Source organism: Haemaphysalis longicornis, unplaced genomic scaffold (genome assembly GCF_048455015.1).
Source record: "Haemaphysalis longicornis isolate Haplotype H1 unplaced genomic scaffold, Haemaphysalis longicornis Haplotype H1 scaffold_1, whole genome shotgun sequence".
NCBI lineage: Eukaryota > Metazoa > Arthropoda > Arachnida > Ixodida > Ixodidae > Haemaphysalis > Haemaphysalis longicornis.
In genome coordinates, this window is record NW_027526203.1 from 145203667 (window position 1) to 145226469 (window position 22803).

Below are 22803 nucleotides of genomic sequence, written 5' to 3' on the forward strand. Positions count from 1 at the left end.
GGGTTCCATTGCGGTTTTTCGTTCGGTTTCGGTTCCGGTTCGACACCCTGCTCCTAACAATAACAAACGTGCAGTAAATGGTTAGTCATCGCATTGCAGGTAGTCAACTGAAACAGCTACGGAACACCAAAACCCATGGCTGAAGCGAAGAATATAGCCAACTCCTTGCAGAAAACAAACGCGTAGTGCACGGTTAGTCACGCCATCGTTGCAACTAAACTGCAATACTCATGAAACACCGAAACTCAACATGAAGCGAAGAACATAGCGAATGCTTTAATTAACGAACATGGAGCACAGAAGTAGTCATCCCATGGAGCGAACTGAAATTGAACACGCATAGAACACCAATGCCCATACCCGAAGCGAAGAAATAGTCAACCCTTTAGAATCCCCTAAATAGAAGCAAACTGGAACATTCATTCAAACCTAAACGTATGACTGTAGCTAACATTCCGGCACCGCACGACCGTCATGGCGTCAGGTTTGGTCACGATGAACACGCGCTCCTGACATGCCGTGATAGGGAAGCAGAAGGAGGAGCGCACTTGTTGAGCCCAAAAGGGAATAACAAAGGAGAGGGGTGTGAGCTTACTGCCAGTCCTTCTTGCTCACATTGCGGTCAGGCGCCCTCGTGCCCGGGCGGCGTCTGCGGCCATTTGGGTGGCGTTTAGTCGAGTCCGCGGGGCGCAGTTGATCAACAAGGTCTCCCATATTACTCTGAAGTGCGAATATCCGTTACTTGGGAAATATGGCTGTTCTGAACAGGGATGACCACTAAATATTTCGGTTTACTCAGCACAGGTGGCACACCACTAGGAAACAGGGGCTACAGACCTAACTGGGCATATTCTTGGTACCACGGAGACGTCACGTTTAGAGCTTTTATGAAACGCATTGTGCTTTCGTGCCAGCTCATTTTTTTTTTCACGGGAACTTTGCTCAGATATGCTTGAACAATAGTGCATATATATAACATAACTGCGCTCATCCTTGTTCTCGGCATCAGGTGTCGTCGCCTTCCGCAAAAAACTGGAACGACATGGAATGTGATGTGACCACCGGCGCCGACGAAGCTTCGTCCCACAAGTGAACGAAAACAAACAAACAAAAAAACAACCCGGTTGGGGTTTACCTACCGAAGGTTACTTGGATAAGCGTGAAGTCTGTGAAGGGCTACCACAAGAAGACCTTTAATGTGTACCGAAACCTCTGAACGGGATAGTTTTTCGCCCTAGCAAAAAGAAAGGGGGGGGGGGGAGAGAATGCAGCCGTGGCTCCGCGCTCAGCTACACCGCCTCACCACGGAACTGCCACCGCGGTGCGCACGCGGGAAGCGTAAAATGCGGGACATCCATCCCGCGCCAGCTCCGCTCTCTTATCAAAATCATGCCGATTCACGCCACTCGTGAGTCCCAGCCACATAGCAGCACGTGTTCATTGTATGGTCGGAGGGCTTGAAAGGAGGGACTCACGCTGTTCCAGCAATATCACTTCTCTCTTGAAATCTGGTGGTCGTTGCCCGCGTTCGCTTTTATGTTATCACGTTATCGTTTCGGTTTGCGCATATGTGAGCATGTTTACGAGTGACTGTTGATGGGGAGCCCTGCATTCCTGGGGCGCAATTCCAAGTTTGACCTTTTCACGTCCCTTTCAATGTGTCCACTTCGGGTGAGCCCTGATTGGCTGAAAGCAGACGACCGGATGGGACTTAGCATAAGCGAGTGCAATTACCTTATGATGGAAAGGGACTCAAAATTGACATTTTAGAAACCGACATAACTCAGAATTGTGCCCTTGATGTTGCTCATCATTAAAGCGGCCCTTTCCAAATAAATTCCAACCGCAGGTGTCCCCCGTTGATGGCATTTCTGTGCGTTCGTCTTTGTGTTCGTTGTGCCCTATGTATCCGTTATTTTGCCAAGGCTCACTCGACGATAATGCATTGCGCCTCCAATATGAACACGGTTTCAAGTACAGCGCCCTTACTCGAAAGACATTTTCATAAAAATATTTTCTTATACAACCCGCTACCTACTGCTTACAGAAAATGTTATTTTGTCTAATTACAGTATTAACGTATTAAGCACCTGTTCGATTTCTTCTAATATCAGGTGGTCGTACATAGGGTTCCCAAATATAGCACAGTCACGTTGTATTCTTTTAGGGAATACAATTGGGCAATTGTGCATCGGGAGCTCCTTGATGCACAAACTGTCTCTTTTGCACATCTTGGAGGATATTGCAACTATACGAAATGTCTTAAGTAGCTGAAACAGGAAACGAAACGCGTTTAGTTTATGGTTGCTCACCTCCCCGTGACCGCAGTCTTGGTAGGTGAGTAATTAGCAAGTTCTTGCTGTTAGGCATTTTGTTAGGCATAGCTACACATTTTGTTACTCATATTGTTACGCATTTTGTGGCTGATGCTGCAGACTTGTACATGAACCTCTGAAATAGCCTTTAGAGTTGTTCAGCGTGCTACCCATTTTGTGTGAGTTTTTATTTTTGTCGGAAGGGAATCTGCAAAATATAAAAAAATGATCAGCCGCAATGCACGATATCCTACTGAGAATTTCAATGCGTTAAAGCGTTGCAGAATTCTTGTAATACGTTTTCGAGTCTCCGATCCGATCATTTGCGACTAAGGGGTACGTACCACGTATGTGCTCCGAGCTCAGCAGGAAGCGCCGGGAGCGCGGCTGCCCCTCGAAGCGCGCAAGCCGAGGAGGAAAGCGAGACGCCTTTAGAAAGCAAGCTGGCTGCTTAATTAACGTACCCAGCACGTTTCGCTGCCCTCTGCGATATCGAGTGTGGCGAGGCCGCTTCGCTGGCTCCTAATTGTATAGATCGCATTCACGTGAAAGCTTAGCGGGCGATTGCTTCTCTTGGCAACAATGAAAACCGCCATGTTAACGACCGCCGTGTTAGCGCATCTGTCCGGATCTCGCAAAGCAAAACTGAGCTTTTCCTGTGTCCATGGTCTGTGCCATAATTACCCGATTCTTAGCTGTGGCTTCAACAGGTATGAATAACGGCAACGACATTGTCATTTGATACTCTACTTACCCAGGAGACCTCCACCCGCCTCGGTGGCTCAGTGGCTAAGGCGTTGCGCTGCTGACCACGAGGTCGCGGGTTCGGTTCCCGGCCGCGGCGGCTGCTTTTCCGATGGAGGCGAAAATCAAAAACGCCCGGCTGTACGAGATTTCGGCGCCCGTTTAAGATTCCCAGGTGGTCAAAATTAATCCGGAGCCTTTTCCACTACGGCACGCCTCATCGCCTGCTTGCTTGGGCGCGTTAAAACCTACAGTCAATCAACCCATGAGAACTCCGCTTCAGCACCGGAGAATGGAGCCGCGGTGCACGGATTCCGAAAGCGGCACCGCGGCACAACACACGAAAGCGGCCCGCCGCATGAAATGCCTACGATGCAGCGCAGTTGCCTGCGAACACGGATGTGGTCGTTCAGTACAAACGCGAAATAATGCTTCCGAAGAAATTATGAGCGTTCACACGCGCCGATTAAGATACAACGGTAGCGTAGCAGTAAGTGCATTGTCAGCTGGGAGTCAAACGACATCTATCGACAAGTGGCCGTGCATACTAGCTGGGCCGAAGTGGCGGAAGTGGGAGATCTAGCTGGGATACTAGCGACATCTATCGGTAAATGACCAAACATACGTCGTCGCCTTAACAACGAGGACGCGCAGTAACGGGCATTGCGGAGCACGCATATGGTTACCGGCATGGGCACTATGCCAGTGAATACAACCTATAAGCGAGTGGTACTCGCCTGAACCGACTAAATTGCACAAGTTGGATTGATTCTATTGGATTGATTGTAAAAGATAGCTGGTGAGAGCCCCAGATCATTGAAGAATACTCAAGCTTACTTCTAACAAGCCTTTTATGGAAGAATTTTTATGGAAACTGGAGCTAGCGAAAAATCTCGACGCATGAAGCCAAGCATGCGGTTAGCGTTGTTAGTGATGCAGTCATGATGCTTATGCCACGGTAGATTGCTACTAATCTGAACACCGAAGAAAGAACAGAGCTAATGCAGTTGAATTAAGAAAGTATTACTGCAAGATACGGCGATTGTAAGTGTTAGAAATCATCATATATGTTCACTTATTTTGGTTAAGGTTCATGAGCAAGTTGTCACACCAGGATGATACTTTTATTAAGGTCAGACTGTAGCAAAAGGAGTTATCAAAATTGGTTATTTTGCTATGCACAGTCATCTGCGAAAATCCGAATTGCATCTTCCAAAAGCCGAATTGAAGAAGTAGCGTGGTCAGCAAGGTGAGTAATGTAAATAAGGAAAAGCAAGGGACCAAGGGCAGAGCCTTGGGGAACTCGAGATGGTACATGACGCGTACGAGAATTGTAGTTATTGGCAAATACATACTGCGTTCGGTCTGTTAAAAAAGCTTTTATCCATTTTAGTAGGCTGGGGTCTAAGTTAAGCTCGGTCAGTTTTTGAAGAAGGTGGTGTGACACGGAATCACATGCTTTTCTTAGGTCGACAAAGATACAGTGAGTTACTGAGGCCTTATCAAAGGTACAGTAAAGATCGTTAGTAAAAAGCAGTAGCTGTGTTTCGAAAAAATAGTGCTTCAGGAAACGATGTTGCTGTTTTTAGTAAAAAAAAGTTGTTTGATTCAAGCAACGTGCTGATATGAGAGTAAATGTGTTCAAGAATTTTGCAGGAGGTACTAATTAATGAAATCAGTCTATATTTTATGCGTTCGCAACTGTTACCTTGCTTGGTCACTGGGACCAACTTTCCCCCCTTCGCATCACTGAGGAGGGGCGAGCATTTCGAAGACTGTGTGAAAGTGTAAGACAAGATTACAGGTGAATACGTTCCAGGGGAGGACTGAAATTTTCATGTCGTTATTCAGTGATTCAATTGCTACCCAATCGACAACAATAAAATACATTGGCGGCAAACACACATTCTATCTACTACGCAAGACGGTACATGGGTTTTAACCGAACGCAACAGTAAATGCATCATGTAACACTTCGCAACACTGGCTGGAAGGAATAGCACTGCATTCTTCATCACAAAGGCTAAGAGTTTATCTTGGGGCCATTAATTAAATTCCAGAATTTACGCGGGTTTGTTTGCAGCAAAGAAGGCAAAATGCTATTAAAAAAGTTCGATTTGCTATCTTTAAGTGCACGTTTGTACCCGAAAACAGGGATGTTGTAAGCAGACCACTTGATTTGATTGATTGTAGGGTTTAATGCGCCGTCGCAACGCAGGCGAGGAGGCGCGCCGTAGTGGAAAGGGCTCCGGATTAATTTTGACTGCCTGGGGATCTTTAACATGCGCTGATATCTCAAACACATGGGCGTTTTTGGTTTTCGCCTCCACCGTAAAAGCGGCCGCCGCGACTAGGAATCGAACCCGCCACCTCATGCTCAGCAGCACAACGTCTTAGCCACTGAGCCACAGCGGTAGGTAGACAATTTGTCAGCTTTATCTGTCAAAGCGCGCCGGTACAATCGGTGTTTGTTGTTGCGGAGCCGGTTTATGTTTGACGTAAACCACGGAGACCTGAAATTACAGCGTATGGTACGGGTGGGTATGAATTGGTCGATCAGTAATAATGCTTTACATTTGAATGCCTCCCAGTTTTTCTCGACTGTGCGATTATTTAAACTTCGGACGAAGGAATCTGTAAAAAACCTCAAGTTCAACATTGACGGCAGCAAGCTCACCCATTGCATAATCTCTTATTATCTTTGCCGAATGCTCTTTCCGTGGAAATTGAATACTACATGTAAAATGTAGGATACAATGACCGCTTAAACATTTTACAATAATCACAGGTGAAATGGTATCAGGAGTAGTGGTGAGGATTAGGTGGAGCATGTTGGAAGATGTAGATGTAAGAGTGTAGGTTTTGATACCAGCTGGGTTAGCTTGAGTTCATCGCAACAGGTAAGAAATCTGATGCCTTCGGACGAACGGGAGACAGGTGGTCTACTAGTGCCACACCAAGAAATATCTGCAAAATTAAAATCACCCAGGACGAAGATTGGCCAGGAGCAATATCCAACGATTAAACTGTGTAAAGCGTCATGCAGTAAGTACGCCGCAAAACATTGATCCACTTAAATAAAGCCACTTCTCTATGCCCCAAACGAACGCATGCAGAGACAAGCTCGAGACGGCATCTTATGGGTATGACATGAGAATGCAATTGTGTTGATACAGCAATTAAGATGCCGCCGCCGACACTTGTCTCGCGGTCGGATCTACAAAATCTACATTCTTGTGCGGTTTCGGAAATTTCACTATATTTTATTTTATTTGAGAGCCATGTCTCCGTCAGAGTCACAATATGTGCTGTGTAATCATAGAATAGGAAACATCGTCACGCTTTTCCGAAATGCTACGGATGTATGTAAATAAAAACGACAGTATGTTTGCATTACTAGCAGCATTATTACGATCTGATTGTCAGACAGTCCAATGGCTAATAGACGTCCGCAGGGCACTTGACCCGGGAAACAGGAGGTTCAATGTGCTGGCTAATGTCATGTAGTTTATCAGTTTTTGACCAGTAGACCTAGTATTTTGTTAATATAGAGCTCGTTATACTGGAGCGTGTATTTCTGACCACTCGCTTCACCGCAATCTAGAAGCTTATTCCGTGAATTGCGCGAAGATTGGCAAAAATCCTCCCCAACCGACATACCCGTACCTTTAAGTTTGCTTTTGCTAAAAAAAATTGGTTTCTAACATTTGAAGAAAAAAATCCGACAGTTATGGGGCAGCATTTTGTTGCAATGTAATTGCCGTTGCGAACCGTGGTAGCGTGGTCGAAGTGCACGGTGGTTGGTGTCGTGCCGGGGCAGTCATGAGGACGAAGTTGAAGGGGAAGACAACTTCATGTACAAGTATTTACATCTCCATCTCAGTCAACAGGCAGTGCGCCTCTGCGCGCGCGAGATTAAATGAACGGGTGGGCTCCCTGCCATTTTTTCTCATTCTCACTGATATTGTCAGGAACGCACCAATCCCAGAATCCTTGGCGCTCAGAGTGACGCCCATACACACATACCTAGTAGAAACACGTTTTCCTCTTGCACAGGTGAGCGTGATCAGGTTGACTCCGCTGAGGCAATCTGCCTAGGGTCGGAGCCGTTTGGACCACCGAAGTTTAACCACTGGAAGGACATCTTGGACCCCGGCGGCTTGTTGAACAACGGCGTCCACAGCGTCACCAGACGCGCCGCATTGAGCAGGACAACCGTGCGCGGCACGCTGCAGAAGATCATAAGAACACTCAGCCTGCCCTTGAAAGGGAGCTGGCGCGTGCTGCTTTTGTCAGCACCTCCGCTGATCGTTTCCAGTAGTTAACGCGGCCTTCCGGGTGGGCGCTTGGGTGGCGGCGAAGTCACCTAGAGAGCTTATGTATAGCGGCAGCGTATGTCGCCGCCGCGTCATTGTCGTTTCCCGTCGATGAGGGAGGGGGGGGGGGTGCACCCGTCCAGATGGACGCTTGGTTGCCGATCTGAAAATATCGAAGGCGGGTTTCGCAACATTGCCCAGCCTATGCGCCCTTGCAATGCTGTCCGAAAGCATTTCAACCTGAAGTGTAGAGGACACGAAATTTCTTATTGGTTCTTCAGGTTCTGCTCTTCACTACGTGGAAGTGTCAGCCACGCCAAAAAATAGATTTTCATGCGAGAGCGATTCGTTAGGTCGTCTAATTGGGAATGCACCTCTAGGCTCTGGCTCTGCCCCGCTTGTTGAAGCTCATTACTGTTTTACTCTTCAAGTAAGTTAGCGCGGGATTCTACGTCGACTTGTCTCGTGGTGATGTCTTGAACACTTTTTCTAAGTTCACTTGGCTCGACTTACAATTGTCCAGCATGCGTTTGAGCTCGCCATGACGCGAGTCGGCATGCTCATTGATGGCCTTAACTACCGTTGTCAACTGTCTGACAATAAATTGCAGCTGATTTGTTTGTTAGCACCAGGGTTGAGCTCGATATCACCACATAAGACTAAGAGCTTCTAGTAATAACACAATCCCAAATCATCTATAAACCTGGTGGGCATGGGAAGAGAATTGATTGATTGATTGATTGATTGATTGATTGATTGATTGATTGATTGATTGATTGATTGATTGAATGAATGAATGAATGAATGAATGAATGAATGAATGAATGAATGAATGAATGAATGTGGGATTTAACGCGCCGACGCTACGGAGGCGATGAGGCGCACCGTAGTGGAGGGCTGCGGATTAATTTTGGCCACGTGGGCATCTCGAAATCTCGAACACACGGGTGTTTCCCTGTTCGCCACCATCAGACAAGCGACCGCCGTAGCCCATGGGAAGAGAAGCACGGACACAGATTGTGCCACCGTTTACAATGATAGTACGGATAGCACGACCTGTATAATTTGATCCGCACCCTTTATAATAGATTTGTCTGCAGATCCGCACCCTTTGATCCGCACCCTTAATAATAGATTTCTCTAGTTCGATAAATACAGATTAACAATGCGCGACGCTTATTGCTATATCAAGACTGCGTGAATACGAGATTAGCTGTGAGATGAAGACAGCAGCACCCCCATGGCTGCTAGTTTGACGATGGCAAAACTCGGACTGATATAGTGGAAAGCCGTATAAGAAACCATCGTCATTGCAAAGCCAAGTTTCCGACAGAAGAATCAATAACAAATGATTGAGCAACAGTTGCGGCAGGAAAGGGCCAGAAGGATCGCGAACGACACCAGACTAACCTGCGTGAATTGGTACTTTCTTTACTAGTCGAGCTTTCCACCGCAAACGCTACTCCAAAGTGCCTTCATGGCGCTCGTGTTCGTGGTGCACTGGTACGCTCATGTTAGAACCAGCCAAACGAGCCGGTAGCTGTGGCGCTGAAGTGCATGTGTGTATGTGTCTGTGTGCGCGCGTTCAGTCATCGTCAAAGCAAGGCCGGTCGTTCCAAAGCGTCCGCAGTCGAGCGCACGTGTGAGAACAGGCAGACGGCGGCCAGAACTTATCGGCGTTGTAGTGTGCCGCCGCGCACGTGGGCTATGATTGTGCTGTTTCCCACTCTCCATCGCGACGGCGGGGCTTGAAAAGCAAATCCCAGCTCCTCCGTTGGGTAATTTTCTCTCTTCTGTCGGCAAGTGAGCCCCAATAAACGGGGCTCCTGCAGCGTCCGGCGTCGACTTTCTTTGTCGGCCTGGAGCCCAGCTCGGCAAAACGTAGCAGCGTCGATAGGTGCCTCGATGCTTTGCGCATGGAAGACTCCGGCAGGCTCTGTTGTTGAGGCATCAGCGCATGCGGGCAAATCGAGTGCAGCAGAACTCGTGTTTTCATAGACAGGCCATCCTCCGGGAACGGTGATCGCGCATAATACAAGCGCCAGAAAAAAAAAAAAAAAGAAGAAGAAGGAAACAAAGCGAATTTTGGAGAGGCTGCATCCCTGCGTCTCTCCCATGCCCATTACTTTAAATTTTTTTCATATTCATCTTCAAGCATACGACGAAAATTTGTAATTCCCTGAAATAGCGGTGTTCTCCAGACCCGCTGAACAGAAAAATGCCACCCTTAAGTCGTAAGTGCACCGCCTATTTCCCATTTCGTTGTATTCCTGACGTCCTCCTATTAAGCATCCTACAGACAGGCAGTAAACAATTGTGGAGAGACAGCGTCTCCGTCCCTAACGCCCTTACTCGAGGGGACGCTTTGACTTTTATCGATATTTGGCGTCGGGTGCGATAGCGCACCCGACGGCAGATGAAGGGAGCGTGCCGTTTGGGCTTGTAAATACCACTTTCGAAAATGATAAGTTCTGGTGCAGCTCTTGGAAAGATAAATAAAGGTCAACCGGGGGAAATAAGAGGACCTCTCGTGCTTAAATCCGAAACAGTTTATACTATTTATTTACTGGAATTTAGCAACTTGGAATTACAGCACGTGAATGTAGTCTAGCTGCTGTAGAATGTATTAAACTGATTTTCTGTAACAATCAGATGGCCTGAATGATGTTGGTCCTGAGAACAGCGCCGGGCGAGAAAGTGAAATGCCGGAGATTGAATGGTTGGAATCTTGGCAGGCGTGCACGTTTGCTATATCAGCATTGGCAACTAACCGTACTACGTGAGAGATGGTGCTTCCCAAGAAAAAAAAGAAAAGGACACCGGTGTTTCATGGAGCAGTGCGGACGAAAGTTCTTGACCGGCTTTATAGTGACTCGCGCGCCATTGTTTGTAGCATCGCTGGAGAAACTGGAGCCGCGAGGTTTTCCACGTGAAGTGTGGAGGATATTTCCCGCCTTTTTGTGTCTGAAGCGGCGCTCGGATTTCTTACTGCCCGCGCGGAAACTCTTAACGAATGGCGTGAAATATCATTGCGACGAAAAACCAGCATGAAAGTACTAAATGTAAGGCGCCAATAATTCCAAGCGAAAGTTATTTTTCGAGGCAAGCTTGCAAAGTGTGATGTGGTATGCCTTGTCTCACACTCATTTATTCTAAAGTGGAGTATTAAATTAAATTCGAAAGCGCTAAGACGTTACGCATCTCTTCAATTAACTCGAAAACCAAACGGGCCACATGGGCTTTGTACTCGCCTAACGAGATTTTTACACGGACGCCCCGAAGACTCAGTGCTGTGTCATGCGCTGAACATTTGCCTTACTTAACCACCACAAGGATACTAAGCAGAAATACCAGTGTCTACAACTGAGGCAGAGGGAATTTTCATTGCAGAAAACACGTAGTAGAAGCAAAAATAACTCATTATCTTTACTGACTTTCTGAACGTCGTTATGGCAGCGCACTGAGGTCAACCATGTAGAAATTTTGTTCTCGACCAGCTCATAAAGGCCGTCGCGCCTGGGGACGTTCGAAAACGGAAAATTATTGTGTTTGGGTGCCTGGCCACTGCGGCTTTATCGTGATTGAAGGCACTGACCAGACTGCTGTGGTTTCCGCCTTGTCCTGTGGCGAGATGCCTGGCATGTCCCATAAGAAGACTACAATCTATTACGAACGGAAATGACAACGCTCACAAAGATGTGGGACTCACAAACAGACAACAAACTGCACACTATAAAACCACAGTTTGGTGTATACACATAACAGACATAGAAAACACATTTATCGAAGTTGGCTTAGCTGGGTAAGGGAAAGTAACGCACGTTCAACCCAGTCGTCCCTGCTCACTAGATCTTAAATTTAAGACCAGTTGTGTAGCAGGAGTAAAGAACATCTTCCTCTAATGCACATCCTAATTCAACGTAAGGCACTCAACACAACAGGACGCAAACACTTACTTATCAGAACTCTACAGACAGCAGATTCTACTCCACCCATGGTTGTTTTTATCCGACAATGCCATGATTGCTTTTCGGCGCGATTTTAGGTTTTTTAGGGAACTGAGATTATTGCGCCTCATTTTATTTCACACATATTCACAACCTGGCCCTGTACACCAGCCATCTTACCGAAAGGTACGCGCACGTTTTGTTGTCTTTCCGGTTTTATATACATTGGGGTTGACTAGCACCGCCGCCCAGAGGACCCTGACAAAACCAGACACGCGTGACGTTTTCACGACTGGCCCACTAATCGGCGGAAAGTTGACGCGCGCGATGTACGTGCCACCACGGGAAACCGGAAAGATATAAAACTTGGGGCGCAAGAGTTTCGAACGACGATAGAGGGCGGTGCGAGCGCAAAGAAGGCAGAAGCCCGTCCCGCAGCGGCGAATTTTTGAGGAACCTTTCGAGTAAAGCAAGTACGGGCCCAAGTAAACGCAAGCTAGGATGCAAACGAACAAACAAACACACACGCAAGAACGCCTCACGATATGGAACCCGTCGCACGTCAGACCAAGTAAGCACTCATACAAATAAAGAAACGCACTCACGAATTCCTCGCACTTCAAAGACACACGGAGCGTCGGGAGTTTTTTTTTAACAGCTGAACTGTTTTACAAGCCTTAAGTTCGTTGTTGCAGGAAAAAATACCAAGAAAATGCGGAGCGCTCCTGAGCGCGTGCCTCGCGGCGGCCGCCGAGCGTTTCCAGCACGTCCAGTGGCTTACCAAAAAAAAAAGAACACCAACACTGCCGTCAAGCGGTATACCGCGCATGTAATGCTTGGTATGAGGAAAACGACGGTATCGATGCATATGACGATGACTACTACCACCACAGTTCAAAGCATCGACGGAAGATATAAATAAACATTTTAAAGCTTGTACAAATGCGTGGTAGTATGTCCTTCAGTGCTCACGTATAAATAAATCCCAGCTGCAGCTTCGATGCCGTTCAAGCCTTGCGCAACTTGGTGCAAGCTTGGCCAGTTCAGCTGGTGCAAGTCTACAATGCTGAGGATTACTTTGCATCCACCACTCACCGCGAAGATGACGACCACCTCTTGGTTGCATATGACGACTATTACTAGCGCCTCAACTATACAAATAAACAGTGATGCTGAAACTTATTTATTGAAACTTAATTGAAAGGGCAATGCTCACATACAGCAGCTTCGCCATTGACGTAATCCGCGTGAGTGCGAGCTTCCCTGAATTTCTTTCACCCGAAAAATTCACACGATTCTCGCCGTAAATAGATTCGCAGTAAGACGCTTTTTTTTGCGGGTGAAGGTTGTAAGTGCAATTAGTTGTGCTTACACCATCAAAAACACCCGGATGAAGTGAAACATACTCGCGAACATTACACTCGCCCCAAATCCTACGCATGCATCCAGAATACAAGGGGAACATTTGAAGAACATTTGTTTTTATTTTTTCACAAATTTATATATGTGCAAGTGCATTGAGTAGCATCAGGATCCAGAACCCCAAGGCTACTTTTGGATGCATACGAAAAATTTCACTTTTTTTTCATCCAAGTCAAGAACTCTGCGAACAACACAAGGAACATTTCAGGGGGTACAATACGTGTAACAAGAAAAATGTGTTGATACAACAGTAGGAAAATAAAACCCAAGATTTGAACATGAATAAAGGTACAAACACTTAGGAACTATTCAAGGTATCAGGGAAAAATACATTATGTGCTGCAGTGCAAAGTTTCAACTGGGTGAAGTATATGCATCAGACATTATGTACGTTTTTGTTGACTGTTCGTTTTGTGTCATACATTTTATTGTTGGTGGTTGGCTATTCTATATTTTCGTGCCAATGAAAGGAAGGCTTCGACACCAGTATATCTATTACATATTTTCGGTAGGTTCAGGTTATTTTTGTTAGCATGCCTTGTATTTCCACTAGGAAAAATTAAAATAGATGAGTGGTACGTAATGTTAGTACTTATGGCTCTTTGACCTGTATTGCTGTTTTTTTAAATCTCGAGCTTTATTGAAGTACACGATGTTCAGCTCTTTAAAGGTTAGCGAAGATTTTGCAGTTCTCGCTGCTGACGCTAGTATGCCCGCGGCCGTTTTTTGTAAAATATTGATATTGTATTGTATTGGATTGCATTATTTATCATTTCCAACTGTATTAAAACACATTCAAGCTAGTATACGGACAAAAGGCGGCACATAGTCAACAGACTGCAACGGGACCCGTGATTAATTATTGCAAAATAAAGAATACACAAAAAGCAGCAAAACCAAACAAACAGTAAATAAAAACAAGTGACTAAAAGTTATGAACATCCCTTAGGCAGCGCTAAAGTACAATAAGAAAAAGCAACGAAGTCGGTTAAAAAAACTTGAGAGAAAAATACGTGTTGCACATTACTAGCACAATACTAATTGAAACAAGGTAAAGAGGTTAGCAGCAAAAACAATACATAAACTAGACACTTGCACTACACATACAATCTAGCTTAACTCAGGAAACTTAGGCAATGAAATAAACAGTAACATAGCAGTGCACATTATAAAAGCAATACATTCATCGATTCAACAAAAAGGTTTTTGCATGTGTTTGAAGGAAAAGAATAATTATGAATATGTTAGTTCTGCCGAAAGACTATTCCAGAATGAGATAGCTGAAAAAGTGGATATCATTTGACCATAGTTAGTACGGACTATGGGTTATAAGTAATTTCAGTTGGCTGCGAATCTGGGGGAGTTGTTATTTTGTAATAGTCGTCCGTCAATAAAGTGCTACGATAAATTATTAACACGCAGTTGAAACAAAAACGTGGCGATGTTGTAATAGAATAAATTTTTCGCGGATAAGACATTATTCTGTTGAAGCAAAACGCAGGCGCTCGCATGGAGTGAGCTGATAGCAATGATACGAAGAGCCTGATTTTGAATATGTTGTCCCGGTGCTAGATGACAATCATAAGTCTTACCCCATGCAATAACGCTATATATGATATGAATATGAACGAAAGCAAAATAACGAGACAGAAAGGCTTGGCGTGAAAAAAATGGGCGAGATTTTATGAGAGCTCGAATGCCAAAAGCCGTCTTATTTCTAAGGTGATCAATGTGTTAAGGAAATTTCAGATGCGAGTCGACGAACACTCGAAGAAAAAGGTCACTGTCACATGGGGTTATGGTATTCGAACACAGTGAAATGGTTGCAATATATGATACGCGCTACTGGGGTGGTCTAAAAATCATACATTTACTTTTTGATGGATTGACTATTCGGTGGTTGATGAGGCACCATTTAGTTACTTTAGTCAAAACACTATTTAGGTGAGACGTAAGAATGGACAAAGGTTTATCAGCCGAAGATACTGTGATGTCGTCAGCATTTAGAACACGGAGTGAGGCATTAATAGAGTCATCAAAGTCATTAATATAGATAATAAACAGTAAAGGATCTAAAATAGAACCGTGCGGCACACCATGATTAATTATTTTAGTCATAGAATACGCATTATTATCACAAACACTACCCTCCCTGTTTATAAAAAAATTCTTTAGGAAATTTAAAGCTGGTCCGATTAATCCACAGGATTCAAGTTTGTGGAACAGAATATTGGGACTAATAGTATCAAAAGCTTTAGTGAAATCTAAAAGACAGAAGTGCGAGATTAGGGGAACTGCCAGAACGAAAACCAAATTTACAGGGCCTAAGAATGTTGAATTTAGTTAGATAGTTATTTAGTTGATTAGCAAATAACTTTTCGATTACTTTGCTACGAGAAGAAAGGATAGAAATAGGCCTGTAGTTTGATATTAGATGTTTGTCTCCTTTCTTAAAAACAGGAATAATTTTAGCACGTTTTAGAAAGCTTGGGAAAATTCCGAGTGCGAAAATCTTATTAATGATGATGGAGAGAGGAACAGAAACACAATGAGCAACAAGTTTTAGGTGCTATGCATACACATTATGTAAACCAGCTGAAGTACCCTTAAGGGTAAGAAGCGTGGTACGAACTTCATCGGGAGTTACAGGAAAAAGATAGAAATTATCTGATGACCGACACATATTAACATTTGCTACTGATTGGCCTGCTGGAGGAAGATTTGAGAAATAGTCACTGAAAGCATTAGCAATATGATCCGCTTGCTGAAGGGTACGACCGTCATGAGTAATTTTAGAGATAGGGACATTATGTGATGCATTCTTTATTAAGAAAAAAAGTGCCTGCGTTTTTGTAGCCTCCCCTTTCCATAGGGGCGATTTCCCGTGCAAGCCGGGTGATCTTACCAAGCGTTGTAGTCCCACACAAGGGCCGAGCGCCAGGCCGGGGAGTCGCTTGCACCTATTTTACCGGTAGGGGCCCGGCGCCACCCAGGCACACGAATGCACATGGTGCCCTGCACAGCCACGGTGGACGCTCAACTCGCAACCGCCTGTGGCAGGACATGCCGCCAGACTCTTTCACCCCTGGCAATGGCGGAACGCGGCATGATGGCCGGGGGCTCTTCGAGATGGACAAGAATCAGGGGCTCCTCGCAAGGGTAAAGGCGGCTTTCCAGGCGTGGATTCCCCTTTCAAGGGTCCGCACTCGACCAGGGATGCCTGTACCCATTAAAAAACAACCGGTGGGCTCCCGGTGGTACGAGGATAGGAGTGGATAGTTGAGGATAGGAGTGGATAGGTGTGCAGTACGATGTGTTAATGTAGCCCCATGACTCTACGCAGTAGGGTAAATGTGAGTTTAAAATAGTGAAGTAAATGTGGCGCAGTGTTGTCTCAGTGAAGTGTTTCCGTGTTTGGATCAGGGTAAAGCGTTCAAAAAGATAGCGTTTTGCAAACGGTTTTTATGTGCTGTGCCAAGTGCATTGATATGTCTAGTGTTACACCTAAGTATTTATATGTAAATACTTGACAAAGTGCGTTGCCACCCACTTTAAGGCTACATACGTGAGATAAGTGCTTTTAACGTGAAGAAAAATAAAAAATTTTGTTTCTTTATATTCAGTACTAATTTGTTTGCGTTGAACCACCCTAATGTTCTCGCGAGATGTTCATTTGCCAAAGTTTCAGGTTCCGCCGCAGAGTTACAGCTGATTAATTGTGCTGTGTCATCAGCATACAGGATTGTTTTCGCGCAGGTAAGGGAAGTTACGTAGTCATTTACAAATAAAAAAAAATAAACTACGACCCAGAACCGAGCCGTGCGGGACTCCAGACTTAACGCCTTTCAATGTCGACTTTTCACCGAAAACGTCCACAAATTGCTTACGGTTGGCTAGATAATTCCTAAATAACGAACTTGCTTGACCAAGTAACCAGCTGATTGAATAAAATTTTCTAGTCAACACAGTCGAACGCCTTTTTAATGTCAATATGCCTAAGGAAATCTGACCTTTATCTAGCACTTGATGAACTATTTCGATGACATAATGAACTGCGTTCTCGTAGGAACATTTATGCGAAAGCCATGTTGCTGTGATGCAACATTTGGTATCTTTAAATAAATTCTATCATTCTGTGAGCTAACAATTTTAGAAATAGAATGGTAATGGCTGGTAGAACTGTAATTGGGCGATAACTTTCCATGTTGTTGGGATCATCGCATTTATAGATAGGAACAACTCTCCCAACTTTCAACTGATCTGGGAAAACAACACTTATAAACGATTGATTATATATTGTATGTGGTGGATCGCTCGAAATGTCAATATCGGCCTTCAGTATAGTAATAGATATTTCATCATACCCTACGGATTTATTTCAGGCCATTTGTTTGGTAACCAGAATAATCAATTCTCTAGTTATTTCTTTAAAAACAAAGCTTTTTTAAAGGACTGGGCCGACAAATGTCCTTATTCTGATCAAGATTGGACGCAATATTACTGCTTATGTTAACCAAAAAAATAATCAATTTTGTCTGCAAGAGCTGCCTCATTGCAATCAAGAACACCTATATCAGGGAAGCTGCGCCTTTTCTGGGATGATTTCGTAACTGAAGTAGTGATGTTCCATATTTCGTTTGCATTTTGTTTTGATTTCAAGATGCGGGTGCTGTAATATTTGTTTTTTTTTTGTTTGCGCCATAAGGCGAGTGATAGGTTGCGGGTAATTTTGTATTGTTCTTTATAGTATGTACTGTCTTTATGCTCCCTCATTTTTTGACGCCAGTGTTCTTTTAGTTTTATTATATCAACTATTTATACGGCCATCAATGGGCATATCGGGCGTGTAAAATAGGATGTTCTGTGGGAGTTCAAGTTTACCTTAACACAGCTACGCTTTAAGGTTTCAGAAAACTGTTTGTACGCTTGGTTAACATCGCCGACTGTGGTTTGAGTGAAGTCTCTTTCCTGTATAAGTTCTCCAGTTTATTTCAAAGTTTACCCGTGGTATATTATTTGCACGGGGTCTATCGGGCAGTGGCTTAGAGTTAGCAACAATAATATAGACTGGAAAGTGGTCCGCAACGTTTTCGGGAATAACTCCGGCTTCTATTGGTTCGGTATCTATGTGGTCAAAATGTCTATGTGGTCGATCTATGTGGCATCTATGGGGTCAAAATGTCGCCAATTGTAGAGGAAGAAGTTTGGGTTACCCGAGTTGGGTCGACAATATGGTTATAAAATTCATATGAAGCTATGAGGTTTAAATATTTTGTTCCAGGGCTGTAAGCTCTGTTTATCTTAAAATGGCCACATAATATTGCCTTCATATTAGAAGCAGAAAAGCGCTGAAGTGTATTTTCCACTTTCAGCAAGAACGCCTGTATCCGAGTGGTTGGCGTCCAGTAAATTACACCTAGAGTGATTTTGCTTTCCAGTTCAACAAATAGAATTTCGTATTCTCCTGTTTTTTAGATGCGGCGCATCTCTTGCTCTGAGGCATGTCCCTCCTGCGTCGGCGTCGGCGGCGGCCGCACGTCACCTGCGCATGCGCGACTCTCCTCCGCTCTTCTCTCCGACAGCTGTGCGCAACACTCTCACTCCGTCTCATTATCATAAACAACAGCTGCGTGCGCGCGCTTCGCTCGCTTCGCTCCGCTCCCTTCGCGCAAGTGCGCGCATGCGCGACTCTCCTCCGCTGTCTCCTCTCCTTCAGGCGCTGTGACTATAAAGCGGGTAGCGCGCTGCAGCGGTTCAGTCAGCGCTCGCTCTCGTTCGACTTCGCGTCAGTTTGCTTGACGACTGCGTGCTTGACTCGATTCTTCCGATGAAGGCGTGATGGAAGCGACGGTCCCTTCAGCGATTGGTGTGGCACAATCCAATGCCAGCGTCACTCCAAACGCTAAAGTAAAATTACGCCCATCTTCCCGCCTATGAGAACACCCGCATGTGATGGAATGCATCATACGCGTTCACAACACGTTTCACCCGATTTAGAGAATCAACCGAATGGAAACGCCAATTGAACCCCCCGATGCGTCGCATCACATCAGGGTTCCCTCGCGGGAAGATGGGCATAATTTTGTTTCAGTTATGTCATCCACTTTTAATAGCTTGTTCCGTCGAATAGGTAAAACGCCACGCCAACGCCTATCCAATCAGCCACCCTTGGTAATGACAGCAACCGGTAGCTTGGCAGGTTCACAAACTCGTCGCCCTTCAATCATGTCTCTGAGAAACCTATTATATACACTACACCGAAATTTCAGCCGAGTCAGCAAAGCCGCCAGCGTGTAGTAATTTCGATTGATACTTCTAGTGTGGCAATGAAGTACATTGAGTGTGTCGATTTGATCACCGCACATTAGGCCTATTTCGACCAATTTTGAGCGACACAACCGCAGCGGAATTTACACCATCTTAGCAAGGTCATCTCTGGTGGCAATGTGCACGACGCTGGCGTCTTCAGCCTTCCGCGCATGAATTTTTGACTAAGCGACCCACAAAAATTTCCAATTTCTCTTTCTTTTTGGGGATCGCCATGCCGAGTAGGGCCTTGTATTCCGGGCAAAAGTGGTCATTCACGTAAATTAGAGCTTCATGTTCGAATCCAATTGGCCTAGAGGTCAACCGTTTTTTCCTTGCTGCTTGCACTAGATTGTCTCGTGCTGTTTCGTACACAAACCGTACTCTAACCTTCGTGCTACCGCGTTTCTTCGTTGGCACGCGATGTACAACTGGATGCACGCGATGTACTTTGGAGAAGACAAGCAAGAACAATATACCGAAGTAAGATATTTGCCGACGACTCAGGTGGTTATAACACAGACGGCGGAAAAAATATCGACCACCAGGCCCACGTTGCAGTGGTGGTAGGGTGTGAAGGACCAGCAACCACAGCTGCAACTGTCAAAACATCCGTAACAGATGTCGCAGAAGAGACAGCCATTGCCCTTGCGGCCACTTCCACCATAAAGAATGCTATTACGGTCATCACGCACTTGCAACAGGCGTGCATGTTTTATTTAATAGGACGATAATGTCTGCATGCCCTCACACTTCTACAACATGCCGAAACCCTACCGAATATGGATTGTTTGGACACCGGCCATGCCTCCGTCCCGGGGAATGAGGCGGCTCGCGCCACGGCCCGCCACATTTTACACCGGGAATTCCCAACGGTGGTCGACGGCACACCTCCAAGCGACCCCGCCAGCCACACAGTTCAAAAAACATACACTGACATTTTATACCAATATAGCTAGGAGCGCTTCATCAAAATCGCGTGAAGCTGGCGCCGAGTTCGAACTCACACTTACTACAACATAACAGTTCTACATCACATCTCACCTGGTGTTTTAAAGCAAAGCTTTAATACTTTCGTCAAGCGGTTTCGCGGATAAAGCGCAATTCCACCTTTTAACCGAAGACACACCCCTCGAAGCGCATCGCGTGATTCGCCGGGCCCGCTTTTGGCGATGCGCACAAAGTTTTCAGTCGTTCTGCTCAGCACGAGCACCGGCCTCCACCGACGTTGCGGCCGATCAGCTGATCGGCAGCCGGCCCCCCCCCCCTCCCCCCTCCCCCCCCCTCCCCCCTCCCCCCCTCTTCCAGCCTCCGATGCATTCGCCACTAGGTCGTCTCGGGATACTTGACTCGTCTTGCGCCCGGCGAAAAGGAACGGCGCGTTCGCCGGGAATGAGCACAGCGTTCGCACCGGCGTTCGCCGAGCCTCCTTCTCTGAGCGTTGCACGGGACCGAATGGCTCTGCGCTGTGGTCATCAAAGGTTAACCGAGTGGTCATCAAAGGTTAATCAAAGGTTACCCTAGCGAAAACAAGACTTAAAGGGAACCAGAAAAGCCTTTTGTAAAAGTTACAAAAGGCCTGTATTGTCACGTAGCACCAATATAGCGATGCAATGCCGTTGGAATTATTTATCTACATTCAGTATTAGCTGCTCCAGAAGCAATTAAATGCACCTCTCCCCACTTGCCGATCGACTCCTCCTCCCTATCTGCATCCTTCAAAGCAGCTAGCTACATTCCTGCGCCTAGGCTCGCGTCAATCACTGCGGACCCGCCTTTGCCGCCTATGCCTCGGGATCGCGCAGGAAGGAGGAAGAGCAGCCGGAAGTCAATGGCATTGACGCCGCCGGCGGCCGACCTTGCCCGCGATTCGGCGAATCAGGGGGCGCCTTCGCCGTTGCGTCACCCGCGGTCGCCGTTGCGTCAGCCGCGGTCGGCTCGCTGCGGCGTCGCGCTCATCGGCTGAGAAAGGCGATCTTCAAAAATTGTTTACAAATTATCTGTACACCGTATGGGGCTCACACTTGGCTCAAAAATCCCCCGTTATGTGTTCTACCACCTGAATGCATTTGATTGCCACCTTTACAAAGCTTTTCGGGGTCCCTTTAAGTAGACTAAGCCAAGCTTTTGCTTTGCAGATGCAAGCTTAGCTGAGCTTAGCCGCAGCCATTTTTCCCCTACAACGGCGCAACGTGTAATGCTCCACACACCATCTATCACCTCGAGAGGGAGCGTGTCAAACATCCCAACCCGGTCCCATCGTCCACATTGGAACAGTGGGAGCTTAGGCTGACCAGCTCCCAGCTCGAGGATCAGGAGCACCTGATCTCTCGGGCATGGGCTGCTCTCTTGGGCATGGGCTGCTGGAAGACCTGCACTGAGACCACCACCTACTCTCATTTTCCCTCCGCTTTTCCCTTAAAAGAACTAAATGTTATTTCTCGTCCTCCTCCTTACGTGAGATTGTTGGGAGCGAGGGTAGGGCTTTGGAATGAAAGTGTGTAAAGCACGGAGGCTAGAAAGTTTCTGCGGTGCTGTTTGATGGCAGTTTGTGTTTTGTCTGGGTAATACCCATCGCCTAAAGGCGTTGAGCTGACCTGACGTGTGAGTGGTGTACGTAGCGCCAGCGCCCATGAGCTTCCTCATTTCCGGAAATTCCTGCGTGGTCGGGCACCCACAAGTGGTGGCGCCGATGTTAGTTTGATGACGGACGGTCTTGACTTCTTGGGTGTTTGATGATGTTAGACTAGGCGATCGATGGTGTGCACGTTCCGGGAATGCTTCCTGAGAATCGATGCGAGCTTGCATGTGCTTGTAACATGAAAAGCATGACTTATGAGCACTGTAACTGAGTGAGGGGGTTGTACTTTCTGTTCTACCCTTTTAAAGGTGGCGCCTGGGGGCAAAGGGTGAACGTTACTAGCGTTAGGTCCGGTATGCGCCACGGGACAATTGTGCTTTATACGGCTTTGGATGCATCGGGTCAGATTCTGAGAATGTCAGTATGGTAAGAACGTTTCTGATGTTTTGTTGTAGATTTGCACCACAGATAGTATATGTGCCGGTTTTCAGTATAACAAGATTCGAAACGGATGGATATGCCGAAGCAGCTCTTTATTATTTTGCAACCCCTTCAGGCCGAAACAACAAATCCTGGCTTACTAGGGATAGCGTTCGATGAATCGAAGAGAATTACTCTTACTCTGTTGTCCTGGACTGAGGAGCCCGCGCACTAACCAATTCAAGTTTACTGTTAAAGTTTTCTCCTTCTCCCACCTACTCCTCTTGTTGAGTGCAGTTTTTCTATAACGCATGTCTGGATATTGGGAAGATAAGGCTGTCGGAAATGTACCGAAATATCCCTACAGTTTTGAACAGACATAGTGTTACTGTATTTTTACCATACACTGACTCGTTTTACTCAATAAGCCTCCATAATGTTTAGAAGACCGGTATAAAACCAGCACGCGCCTATACACACACTAGTAGATTTGGAACTGAACCTACATTTTTTGCACCCCATAGTGCATGTCGGCATACTTTCATGCCATGTCAACGTAAAGTGATGTGATACAACACTTTCGAGTGCTCGGCAAGGTTTCAAAAACTCTTTTAACTTACATACGATTACCGGGAATCGTAATGCTTTCGGCCAAACCCAGCAGCCCCGAAGGCCTGAAATTTGTTTCGGTCGTGCATTTTCGCTCTTGTCGGTTATTAGAATCTCGCTGTTCCCTTGTTCGAAAGACTGCT

The 22803-nt window shown here is 45.9% G+C and overlaps 1 protein-coding gene across 1 annotated transcript in view; it reads left to right on the plus strand.

The window, feature by feature from the left end:
- The window catches only part of LOC144137591 (uncharacterized), a 124453-nt gene that overhangs the window by 93971 nt on the left and 7679 nt on the right, over positions 1–22803 (plus strand). The window lies entirely within an intron of this gene.